This window comes from Zingiber officinale, chromosome 2A (genome assembly GCF_018446385.1).
Source record: "Zingiber officinale cultivar Zhangliang chromosome 2A, Zo_v1.1, whole genome shotgun sequence".
Lineage (NCBI taxonomy): Eukaryota > Viridiplantae > Streptophyta > Magnoliopsida > Zingiberales > Zingiberaceae > Zingiber > Zingiber officinale.
The window spans coordinates 149,751,597-149,764,223 of NC_055988.1; the positions used below are offsets into that span (position 1 = coordinate 149,751,597).

At 39.2% G+C, this 12,627-nt stretch overlaps 1 long non-coding RNA gene across 1 annotated transcript; it reads right to left on the reverse strand.

The window, feature by feature from the left end:
• Positions 1-6,631: 6,631 nt before the first annotated feature.
• On the reverse strand, positions 6,632-7,022 carry LOC122040145. Its single transcript, XR_006128528.1, has 3 exons — positions 6,998-7,022; positions 6,755-6,895; positions 6,632-6,666 (listed from the first exon to the last, which is right to left on the reverse strand). It is a non-coding gene; the product is annotated as an uncharacterized LOC122040145 (long non-coding RNA).
• Between the last annotated feature and the right edge of the window lie 5,605 nt (positions 7,023-12,627).

The following is a 12,627-nucleotide window of genomic DNA, read 5'->3' on the forward strand; positions in this document are numbered from 1 at the left end:
ATTGCGCACGTGGCGGGTGGCGGGCTCACAGGTGCGAGCACCTGCTCGCCCCTGAGCAGAGAGTACCTGGTACTTTTCTGAGTTAACTCCAATAACTCAACATTATTAATAAGTAAGGAATGCACATCGGAAATTTCCGATGTGGGACTATTCTCCCTTGCATTTCCTTAATGAATAACCAACGTTATTTTGGGCCGACTTTGAACATTAATTTCTCATTCACCCTTAATCGGTTTTGAGCAAATTAATAGTCTAAATCTATCTACGCGAAACGTAGATTTCAATTTTGAAGTCAATTACGACTTTCAACAATTGATGGCTTCCGATTTTTCCTCCTCAAAATCGTATTGGTCCATTTAGGCCCCAATATCCAACAGTTCGCAAAACAGGAGATTAAGAGAGGAAGAAGGAGAAGTTAGAAGGGAAGCTAGGAGTTGTCCTAGCCCAGCCATTCTGACATTCAAATAAGATGTCTGGCGAGAGAGATGGAAAAGATGAATAGTAAATGAGGAAAATGTAATCAATCTATGTTCGTGTGTTAGTATGCTTTTATTTACATATGTGAATTCATTTTATAACACTATTATATATAATAGCATTTCTCTCCTTATTAATTGAATATCATATTCTAGTAGGGGAAATGTCATATCCACGTATCGCCATGATATCACTGTCGTATCCTATGATCTTGTCATCCACGTTCTCTATTTGTAGATCGCTCAACATGCTCTGACAACTCACACGCTATCTCACATATTGTTCCACTTATGAAGCCAACCCACGAGATATGAAATTAATTGAACCAAATTGTCTGATCCACTAAATAAAAGGAGAGTCAGATTGGGGGAGACCAAAAGGAATGAGTCGGGAGTCTTGTATGTGGGAGCGTCTAGTCACCGAGGTTGAGTAGGGGAGGAGTTGAGTGTCTGGTTGGCAAAGCTAAGCTGATCAGACTGATGGCCTTGAGTCAAGAGAGCTGAGTCGACTGAGAGGGGCGATGGGAGTAGGAAAATTGACCGATAAAATCTGACCAAGCTAGCGACTTAATTCATGGAGCTGAACTCACGTAGGGTGATCGGATCGGTGGAGTTGATTCGATCGAGACAGCTGATGAGATGACTCGTCAAAGGGGTAATTCTATTGGACTATCTTGAGACTGACTTACATCCTCAGCTTGGCTATTAACTTTTTAGAACAAGTGGAGACTTCTAATACTCCCTGCGTCATTATATAACAATCTTTTTAATAACATATCAATAATATATTCTCTTTAATCCCAAATATAATGAACATTTCTTTTTAGTTTATCTATCTTATTAAATTTAAAATATAATTTATACACACTTAAAAATTGATATTCAAAATATTTATCTCAGTTGAAATTTAAATTTTGATATTCTTACTCTCAGAGTGTTTTATCATTGCCCTACACGAGGCATAAATAATGCAATTTGTAACCTCGTTCAAAAGTTAATCCGCCACCTCAGCGACTCCAGAGTAGGTCCCACGGATATGGAGGGAGGTAAATTCAGGTATATAGGCAAGAAACGTATGGTGGGGTGAATTTCAGGTCATGAGTTTTTGAGAGATTCAACCCCTGATTATTATACCAGAAATACTATGTACCCACCATCTGCGTTACGCCCTGGGGGCGTTGTAACCTTGTTCAAAGGATATTGAATGTTATGGATGATTGCATGGTTAGCTCTTATCCATGAGATATCGATATGTAGGGTTTGTTATAGCAAAAAATGATTATGCTCATGTTGTCCCTAGATTATATGAAGGGAGATAAATCACAAAATTAACTTATAGTCGATCGCTAGTGGCTAGGGGTGGAGGAGTTTTTCTATGAGATAAGACAATTAAATAAAACTAAAGGTTAATGAGGAAATTACCTTATAGAATATTTAGGAATTTTTTTAGATTTTAAAAGAGTCTTTTTATAGTTTATGAAGATAAATGAGATAGAGAACGACCTTTTTTTAGCTATCCTAAATATTTATTTTTTGAAACTCATTTTCATTTCTTTTCCACATTTTCCTATTCTCATCGTGCCCTAGCTTCCTTCTTGATCCATGCGCCGCCCTCCTCTCTTCGCACCATCGCCGCCTCCTCTCCGCGTGCACTGTCGGTGTCATTTTCTAGCCTCGACCATCTTGTGGGTTCCTCCATCGAGAGGTCACAGCGAGTAATCTCGTCAGCCTGTTGGAGCAATCCCAATGGTCCGTGAGACCATGTATTTTGATGTTTAGGCAAAAGTTTTAAGTTAGGTTCACCCTTGTTTTTGATATTTGTATATGAGTGTGCAGGTTTGCAGGATACATATATGACTCAGGTTGATGGCTTCGGGTCCAGTGAAGGATGGAGCATCCGAGGGACCGTGGACAAGGCAACAATGACAAGGCCCGAGGGAAGCGACTTTGAGGCATACACGAAGGATGATATTGGGACGAGCCGCGGGCTTGGGTGCATCCGAGAGATGAGAACCAAAGAAAGTAAGGTTGAAGGTAAGAGGTCAAAGCTGCAATGAAGAGTCAAGTGAGTCATAAGGGTGAGGGTCCGAGTGCTGAGAGATTGTACTCGGGTATCAGTCGACTGGTAGTTATTGTAGGATCGTTGGTGGCCAGCTAGAAGGTGGGTTGAATAGCCCCTACACAAAATCAAACAAAAGAACCTTTCTCGGACAAACAACTTAATTAAAGAACAATTACATTAAATAATAAATAAACTTAAAAACAGAAGCTCAGAGGTTTTACTTGGTTACAACCGGGGAAGTTGTTAATCCAAGGAATAGAGTAGCACTAGTTTCTCCTTTAGGCGGAGAAACCTCTTTACAGCAATGAAAGCACAGAAAATAAGAAGCTAAATAAAAACTGAGATGTGTACAAGTGTTGTTGCAAGAATGCTTGTTGTTCTTAGCTTCTGGGAGCAGGGCTGCTTATATAGCCCTGCTCGAGGCGCCTGGAAGCGTTCCAGACATCTGGAATGGGATAAAACTTTATTCCCGACGCGCTGGTCAAAGGTCACGTCGAAAGTGATAAAACATGGGTTCCGGGCTACTCCAGACGCCCGGAATGGTTCCGGATGCCCGGAATGGTTCCGGACGCCCCGGACTGCTCTGAGTGCCCGGAATTGTTCCGGGCGCCCCGAAGGGGAAAAAGTTGACTTTCTCTCCGGGCCTTCAGCTTCGGCTCCGCTTGCTTCGGTCCGGGTCTTCCACTCTGGATCTTCTCGCTTAGGTGATTTCGGCCATCCGGAATAGGACTTACCCGAACCCAACTTCCGGCCTTCTCGAGTAAGCTTCCGCTCCGGCTTTTCGTCCCTCGGAATCGTCGTGTGCTTCCTTCTCGTCCGCCAGCATACTCTTCCGCAGCTCTTCGTCCCTCGGACGTACCGAATGCGTCGGTTCTCTCCCGTGCCGACCTTCTCGCTAGGTGCATCTTTTGCTCCTCGAACAATCTTTCGCTCTGACTTCTCGTCCCTCAGAAACACCGCATGCTCCTTTCTCGTCCGCCGGTGTACTCTTCAACATCACCTTGTCCCTCAGATGCATTGAGCCCATCAGCTCTCTATCTCTTGTGTCGTCCTTTTCGCTAGCTGTGTCTTTTGCTCGACTTCCTATGCTCCTAAGTTCCTGCACACTTAGACACAGGGTTTAACATAATAGGACCTAACCTAACTTGTTTGATCACATCAAAAAAACCTTGGGTTATCAACAATCTCTCCTTTTTTTTTTATGAGCAACTCAAGTTAAGTTAGGGTAAACCAATATAAAATAAAAGTAATAATTTTGCAATTAAAGTGAAAAAAGTGAAATTTGAAATTACTACCTCCCCTAAACTTAATCTTCCACTACAACAAAAACTGCAAACGACAACGGATAATATCCGTTGTCATAGGGTCAAAAAACCGTTGTAACTGAGGGTGTTGTAGAATGTATTGCCCTACAACAACGGTTTTGAATCCGTTGTCTTTGTAGACATTTGACAACGGTTTTTATCCGTTGTTGTTTACATGCTCAAAATTTGTTTACGAAGGATACGACAACGTTTTAAAACCGTTGTGGTAGATATTTTCGACAACAGAAATAAACCTTTGTGGTAGACTCTTTTTACAACAGATTAATTTAAAAACCGTTGTGATAGATAATTTTAATATGTTTTACAACAGATAAAACTGTTGTCTTTTATCACTTTTTATAAAAAAAAATCCGTTGTGGTTACGTACTTTTTACAATATTTCTAACCGTTGTCTTTAATATTCATGTTGTAACATGATAATAACAAACAACCAATCTTTATTTAATATAAACAAACCACCAATACAAAACTAAATATTTACTACATTCAATCCATGAAAATGTTATCTTCAAATTTCAAAAATTAACTACACACATCAAAATGAGAAAATAATAGCTGTGTGATCGAAATCCATAATATGCAAGCTAAAATCCTCTTCCCAACTGAATCTTTAAAGCCTTTTCCAGCAACTTACTGGCTGCATCTTCACGTGACCGAGTATACAAATTTCCCTTGGCAATCAAATATGCAGAATTAAGCTGTAGGATCTGATAAAAATAAACAAATTATAAAGACATTAAAAGATAAAATATACATGTAAGCGAATAAGAATTATCTTAACTTGCTGAAACACATATGGATTGATGATACAATTAAGCTTTGCACTACTGTTGTCTTATTTGTGCAGCATGTTATTGGAAATTAGCAACTGGTATAGAAGGAAATGAAATTACATAACATTCACAGCTATTTGGAAATTTGCAACGATCTCAATCATATAAATCATATGGTTCTTCATTGAGTTCAATTTAGCCCAGTGGCATATTCAAATCAAAGCATGATACTTTAAGGTTGGCAATGCCATAAAACTTATCCAACAAACACTGAAAGGTCAAATGCAAAGTGCTAACATAACACATTCTAACACTGAGTAGAACTAATAAGATATTTTCACCCAGAACGCTAGTTATGCACTATATGTCAAATAAAAAGATAGAAGAGAACGCTTGTGTAATGGGGAAAAAAACTTCAATTGCCCAAGTAGAAAACAATTGGATAACATGTAACAATTAATGGAGCAAGCCAATGAAGCATCAAAGAGAATAGAAGAGTTACTCATGAAGTGCTTTGGAAAGTTACAAGGATTCCAACGATTGGAACTTCACCAAACAAGAAATTTGTTGATAAATTCCTACAGTTGTTAAAAAACTCATAGTCAAACAGTTAACTCTGCAATAACAAACTGCCTAGCCACCAATAATCACATGAAGACTCACAGAAATCATAATGGGTTCAGAGAGCCAATAGATGGAGGAATTGTGCCCCTGCGCAAATTGCTTGACAAGTCCCTACATTTCAAAAGAAAACAAGGGGATGTAAAAACTACAAGATGGTAAGGTGCACAAGTTCTCCAATCTCGGATGGAATGTTCCCTTGAAGGTAATTAGCTCTCAGATACCTTGAAAAATAAGTAATGTGACAACTTCATGCAACAATATATAGTAAATTCTCATTGCCAATAACTATAATCGATAAAAAAAAATATGAATAGAAGAAAACGCATACAATGCTGTTAGCTCAGTGCAGTTCTTTATGGAATAGGACCGTGCAAGATCAACAATTTATTCAAGTGTACATCAGAAAAGTATCCATCATTGTGCTTTAAACAAGGTTAAAGACATGCTCAAACTTAGCTCAATCATTATGATCTCTTATCACAATCATGCGAACAATGCACCGTTGTCCATTGTTAGACAGATATGTTCAACAAGTGAAATAACTATTAAAATGTCGTAACGTTCACCAAAGCCTCTGTGGTGCCGCAAGATCTATTAGCCTAAAATCCATTATAAGTTGGAAATCATTAGAAATGCTTAATCAAGGAGATGTTGTAATACCTCAGAAGCATCATCATGAAATGCTTCATCCACATTTGCAGGAGACAACAATTTTTTTCTTTCATTCAATATTATTTTCTCGCTTTCCTTGTTAGTGTCCATCAGAGCTACTTCTAGAAGAGCTCTTGCATCTGGATCAAGTTCACTGATGAACTTTAATGGAGAAGGCCAAACAAGAGGTTCTGCTGCTGATGGGTTTAGCAAAGCTGCACAAGCTCCATGATTGTGCTTTATAGCTACAGAATAAGGTATTCGTCTGTGGAATATGGATCAGCATATGTTTAATAACAGTGAAACAAAGACAGAACTTCCATGAACACAGAAATTTTAATTAGTTTGTTAGTAGAAAAGTAGAAAATTAAGAGAGAGAGACTCCTTAAATTGACTCTCCTAATGCATGGAAAATTTTGATTCATTATAATTCATCTCAACTAACAAAAGACAGCCAAAATATAAAAAGGCTAAATGCTGCCTAAAAAATTCCTAAAAAGAGATTTCATGGTTGTTGGAAGATAATCACCAAAAGGCCAACTAACAAAGAATCTACACTATGTGTTTGTTCAAGATTTCAATTGTAAAGCAAGCAGTTCCAATTTCTCCAAAAGTATAGGCAATTTGAAAAGATGAAATATGCCCACCCAGATGAATCCCTCTGGAGCTGATCGGCTCCCCATGCAAGCAATGTGCGAACACAATCCAAACTTCCTCCGTGAGCTGCCAAATGTAGAGGAGTGCTCCCAGAATGACTGAAAAATATGGATTTCGATCTCAAAACAGAAAATTGACACATAAACATAATGGCAAATGATCGAGTATATAAATCAGTCAAAATACCCATATTCCCTAGTGGAAGAAGAAACAAGAGCCCCATGGTCTAAGAGTACACGGACACACTCAGTCCATCTTCGCCGTGCTGCAAGATGTAGAGGCGTCTCTCCCCTTTCATCCCCAACATTTACAAACCGGGCAAATCCCCTAATAACAGTATACCAAAAGGAAAATTGCAGAGCTAAGTAATTAAAACAAGGCCAAGGACCATCAATCAAAATGAATCAAGGGACTTGAAAAAAACAACACCAAGAATCAACAACCGCAGTGGATTGGGAAATCCACTGCGGTTGTTGATTCTTGGTGCGGTTTTTTTCAACTTCCCATAAACATAATCCCAGTCGAAGTAGGATCGGGCTCCAAAACCACAAAGCTCACATAAGCACTAAGAGCTTGAGGCAACGATATCTTCGCGGGGGTGGGATGGGAGTGAGCACAGGTAGTAAGGTTCGGAAGCCCTTTCCCAAATAAGAAAGCACCTAAATCCAACAAAAAGGGAGCCAAGCAAACAATAAAACCTCACAGGCATCACCTTTATCAGGGGAATCGATCCCGACGCAGCAGCCTGAACCGAAAAGGGTTTAGATTCAGCCAGAATCTCTCCATGGACAGTTCGGCCGAGGAGTTCGCCACCCAAACCCGGACAGAGCTGGGGGAAGAGACACAGCGGCGTCGATCCGAGCCTCGGAAGCGAAAGTCCACCAGAGAAGAGGGGGCGACGGTTTGTGTAAGCAACGGACGAGGAGCTTCTACGGCGCGGAGAAAGAAGGCGAAGTGGCTACCGGGGCCACGGAGAAGTGGGAAAGTCTCCGTTGAAGTGACCGGTGAAGAATCGTAGAGGAAGAGCAATAGCTTCTTGCCTTCGTCGCGAGCAGGAGAGCAACGAAACGGATCGCTCCATTTGGTGTCATGGCGTGAAGAGATAGTCGAGGAGAGGAAAGAAAAATGGCTTAGGGTTTGGGAACGCTAAGGGAAAAACACGGCGCGAAAAAATTTTTGCAGAGTGGGAAAGCAAAACTGCGAGCGGAAATGACGAAACGAATAAAGCCAAAGACAACGGTTTTTTCAAAACTGTTGTCATAGACGCTAAAAACGCGGATAAAGACAACGGTTTATAAAACCGTTGTAAAAAGTGTTGTCGTTTTAAAAAAATATTGCTCAATGACAACAGTTTTGCCAAAACCGTTGTCTTTTATATTTAATGGGGAGTTCAAAGACAACGGTTTTGGCAAAAACCGTTGTCTTTGAACAAATACGCAACGCTTTCTCTTAAAACCGTTGTCGTAGGGGTGTTGTTGTTTGCAGTTTTTGTTGTAGTGTCCCTTTTTCCCCTTTGATCACATAAAAAATGGGATAAAAAAAAATCTAAGGGTAACTTTTCAAAAAGAAAGAAAGTTTAAAGTTTTAAAAGAAACTTTGAATTTAAGAAATGACTTGTGAATCTTAAATACAAGTCTAAGTGAATAATTAAAAAAAACGAAATTGGAAGCTTTAAGATAATTTTAGAAATCTTGAAATATTTTCTGAAAAAAATAAAGTATACATTTTAATAGAAGAAAATACATTTTCAAGATTATAAAAAATTGCATTTAGATAAACATTTAAATCAATTATATAAGGTAATTATATTTATCTAAGTAAAAAAAATCTAATATAATTTTTGACAAATATTTAACGCAGTTGACTGTTTTACCAGTAAGTTCTTTAATATATATATATATATATATATATATATATATATATATATATATATATATATATATATATATATATATATATATATATATATATATATTCAAATTTTATAATTTTGAATATTCTTAATATTTGAATATTTGTATTTAAATAACTCAAAAAAAAATCATCAAAAAAAATTTCTTAGATGAAGAAAAGTTAGCAGGGATAACTCTTGCAAAATAATTAAATATTTAAAGAATTCAAATGATACAAAAATTTTTTTGAGATTTTTCCTTAAGATAAATATTGAATTCTTCTTTCTAAAAAATTGGGATCCAATTTATTTTGAACACAAGTTAAAACAAAAAAAAAAATTAATACACCCATGATTTTGGAATCCAAAATAGATTTTTTTTTTTTCCTACCGGATTAACAAGAAATTTTTTAGGTATATTCTTTCTTGACAAATTTTTAATCTGTCCATTATGAAATTTAAATTTCCAATTTAGTCTATTATAATTTCTAAAATTTGAAGAAAATAATTTTGAAAATGTAGAAACTTTTAAAATTTGTATTTGTTCTTTTAACATTTCATTTTCTATTTTTAGTTTGTCGAAATCCTCTAATCGACAAGCTATTGCTAGAGTTCCTTTGAAAATATTCTCTGTTAATAATTTTTTATTTTCAATTTCTAATTTGCAAGCATCTTTCGATAATATTTTTATAAGTTTAAACATTTGGTCAGGAGGTAGAGACCGTACCTGACTTACCTTGTCGACTTCTGATGCTCCCCTTGTAGAGATACTTTCCTCCGAAGACTCCCCCCTTCATTGATGCTCATCTGGGATGAGCTTTCTGTGTATTTAGGAAGGAATTCGGCTATAAGGGTTGTCCCGACAATTTCTTCGGTCTCAGATTCTTCTGACGACAACTCGATGTCCATCGAGGAGTTGGATTTGGCTTCAATTGATTTTTCGTAGATCTTCAAGAATTTTTCCCAAAGTTCTTTCGTACTTTGGTAGTTGCTGATTCTGTTGAGATCCTCCACCAGTAGTATGCTTATTAGATGATATTCAGCCTTACCGTTTGACGTAAAGTCATCGCGCTGCTTTTTGGTCCAGAGGTGTTTTTCAATTTATTCTCCGTTTGTGTTCTTTAGAGCTTCATAACCATATTTCATTATTAATAAAATATTAAAATCTGTTTTAAGAAATACCTCCATTCGTCGTTTCCAAAACGAGAACTCCCCCTCGAACGTTGGTGGGTAGATGTTATCTCCGGCTATCTCATTGCTTCGGTCGGCGGTCAGTCCTTCTGAGGCGTCCTGGCTCTGATACCACTTGTAGGGCCCTTGGTAGCCAGCTAGAAGGGGGGTTGAATAGCCTCTGCACAAAATCAAACAAAAAAACTTTTCTCAGGTAAATAATTTAATTAAAGAACACTTGTATTAAATAATAAATAAACTGAAAAGCAGAAGCTTAGAAGTTTTACTTGGTTACAATCGGGGAGATTGTTAATCTAAGGAATATAGTAGCACTAATTTCTCCTTTAGGCGGAGAAGCCTCTTTACAACAGTGAAAACACAGAAAATAAGAAGCTAAACAAAAACTGAGATGTGTATGAGTGTTGTTGCAAGAATGCTTGTTGTTCTTAGCTTCTGGGAGCAGGGCTGCTTATATAGCCTTGCTCGGGGCGCCTGGAAGCGTTCTAGGAACCTCGAATGGGATAAAATTTTATCCCCGACGTGTCGATCAAAGGCCACGTCGAAAGTGATAAAACTTGGGTTTCGAGCGCTCGGACTACTTCGGGCGCCCGGAATGGTTCTGGGCGCCTAGAATCATTCCGAGCACCTTGAAGGGGAAAAGTCAACTTTTAGTTGAGTTTTTCTCCGGGCCTCCAGCTTTGGCTCCGCTTTCTTCGGTTCGGATCTTCTGCTCCGGCTCCGCTCGCTTAGGTGATTTCGGCCATCCGAAATAGGGCTCACCCGAACCCAACTTCCGGCCTTCTCCTCGAGCAAGCTTTCGCTCCGGCTTCTCGTCCCTCGGAATTGTCGCGTGCTTCCTTCTCGTCCGCCAATGTACTCTTCCGTAGCTCTTCGTCCCTCGAGTGTATCGAGTCCGTCGGCTCTCTCCCATGCCGTCCTTCTCGTTAGCTGCATCTTTTGCTCCTTGAGCAATCTTCCGCTCTGGCTTCTCGTCCCTCGGAAACACTGCATGCTTCCTTCTCATCCGCCGATGTACTCTTCCGTAGTACCTCACTCCTCAGACGCACTGAGCTCGTCAACTCTCTCTCTCGTGCCGTCCTTCTCACTAGTTGTGTCTTTTGCTCGACTTCCTGTGCTCCTAAGTTCTTGCACACTTAGATACAAGATTAAATACAATAGGACCTAACTTAACTTTTTTGATCTCATCAAAACAACCTTGGGATACCAATAGTTATATCACTCGACTGGTGTAGCCGACTGGGCAATCGACTGGGAGCAAACAAAATGCTCCTATTCGCTCGACCAGTGTGGAGCAATCGACTGGTACTTTTACCAGTCGACTGGTATCGAGCCTTTGGGATATAACGGTCGAATCTCCACAGAGGGCAGTCGACTGATGATTTTGGCAATCGACTAGTAGACGGGGTTTTTCAAATCGTGGTCTATATAACCAAGACTTTAGAGTTTGGTTAAGGTTGACGAAATAGACGTGGTTAACCTCTATTAGTAGTCTACTAGTGGCCTATCTTCTTAAGAGTTCTTGTGAGAGTTGTATTGAGGTTTCTCCACCCATAAGGAGATACGTAAGCTACCCGGAGTTTGCCAGGGAGTCATCCACTGACGGATCAGGATCGTCTATCTTACGGACAACCGTGAAGTAGGAGCCCTAATCTCCGAACCACATTAATAGAACGTGTTAGCGGTTTGCTCTTCCTTTGTCTTTAGCTTTCTTTGTATTCATATTAGTTTGTATTTCTACTGCGCAAACTAACAAGTGTAGGAAGCGAATGAATTGGGGGCAACTTCTATTCAACCCCCGTTCTAGCCGGCCACAAAATCCCCAACAAGTGGTATCAGAGCGAAGACACACTCCATTGGACTAACCGCCAAGGGAGAAAAAGATGATCGACTTAATAGAACCGCCAAAATATAGAGGAGGAAGCTTATAGGACATCACATATTGGATGATGAAGATGAAGGTCTTCTTCTACATGGATTGGGACACCATGATGGTGGTCAAGGAACCGTTCGAAGTCCCGAAGAATAAGAAAGGGAAGAAACTCCGACCACGATATTGGACGGAGGAGCAAACCTCACGATCGAAGGCAAACAACAAGGTAATATCAATCTTAATAGATATGTTTCCTTCTAATGTAATAAGTGTTGTAGGCGAGTATGAGAATGCTCATGATTTGTGGAGAAAGATAAAGAAGGTTCAATGGGAAGAACCTATGCTTACACAAGAGGAAGAAGAGACCAAGGAGATGGATTTAATAGCTCAAGAAAAAGAGGTGGAGCAAACGGAAGTTGAGACATGCTCAACATTCGAAGAGGAGAAGGATGAAGAAATTCCATCTACAAGTGTGGATGAGGAAATATCCTCAAGTGTTGAAGAAGAATCCAAGACAAGTGAAGAAGAAGTCTTGGAGGTCAACCTTGTGAGCACCACCACTGACGTGAAGTCAAAGGACCATATCACTTGCTTCGGGTGCAATGAAAAGGGGTACTACAAGAGTACGTGTCCATTGGGTAAAAATAAAATAAATCCTAAACCCATTCAAGTTAATTTTAAAACTAAAAAGGGTTGTAGGAATGAAGAAGCCGAAAGGAGGAGAATGTGCATTAGATGCTTCACGTGTTGGGAGAAGGGCCACTACCACACCAAATTCCCCAAGAAGAGGAAGATCAAGAAACTTGCACATCTAAAGAAATGGGAGAAGAAGAGAAGCAAGAGTCAAGGGGGAGCTTCAAGGGTAATGGAGGTACACCCTAATTTGAAATCCAATTCAAATTTTCATTCCTCCATGCATACTATAAATAATTTTCATTATTTACCCATGCATAACTTTAGCTTTAGATATCATGATAGGAATAGGGTAAATGTCGATTATAACCCTAGGAGACATATGCATGATAGATCTAGACATGTTAAATTCTTATTACCTAAGGAGAATAAGGTGATAGAGAACCTAGGCATTAATCCCAAGAAGGGGAGATA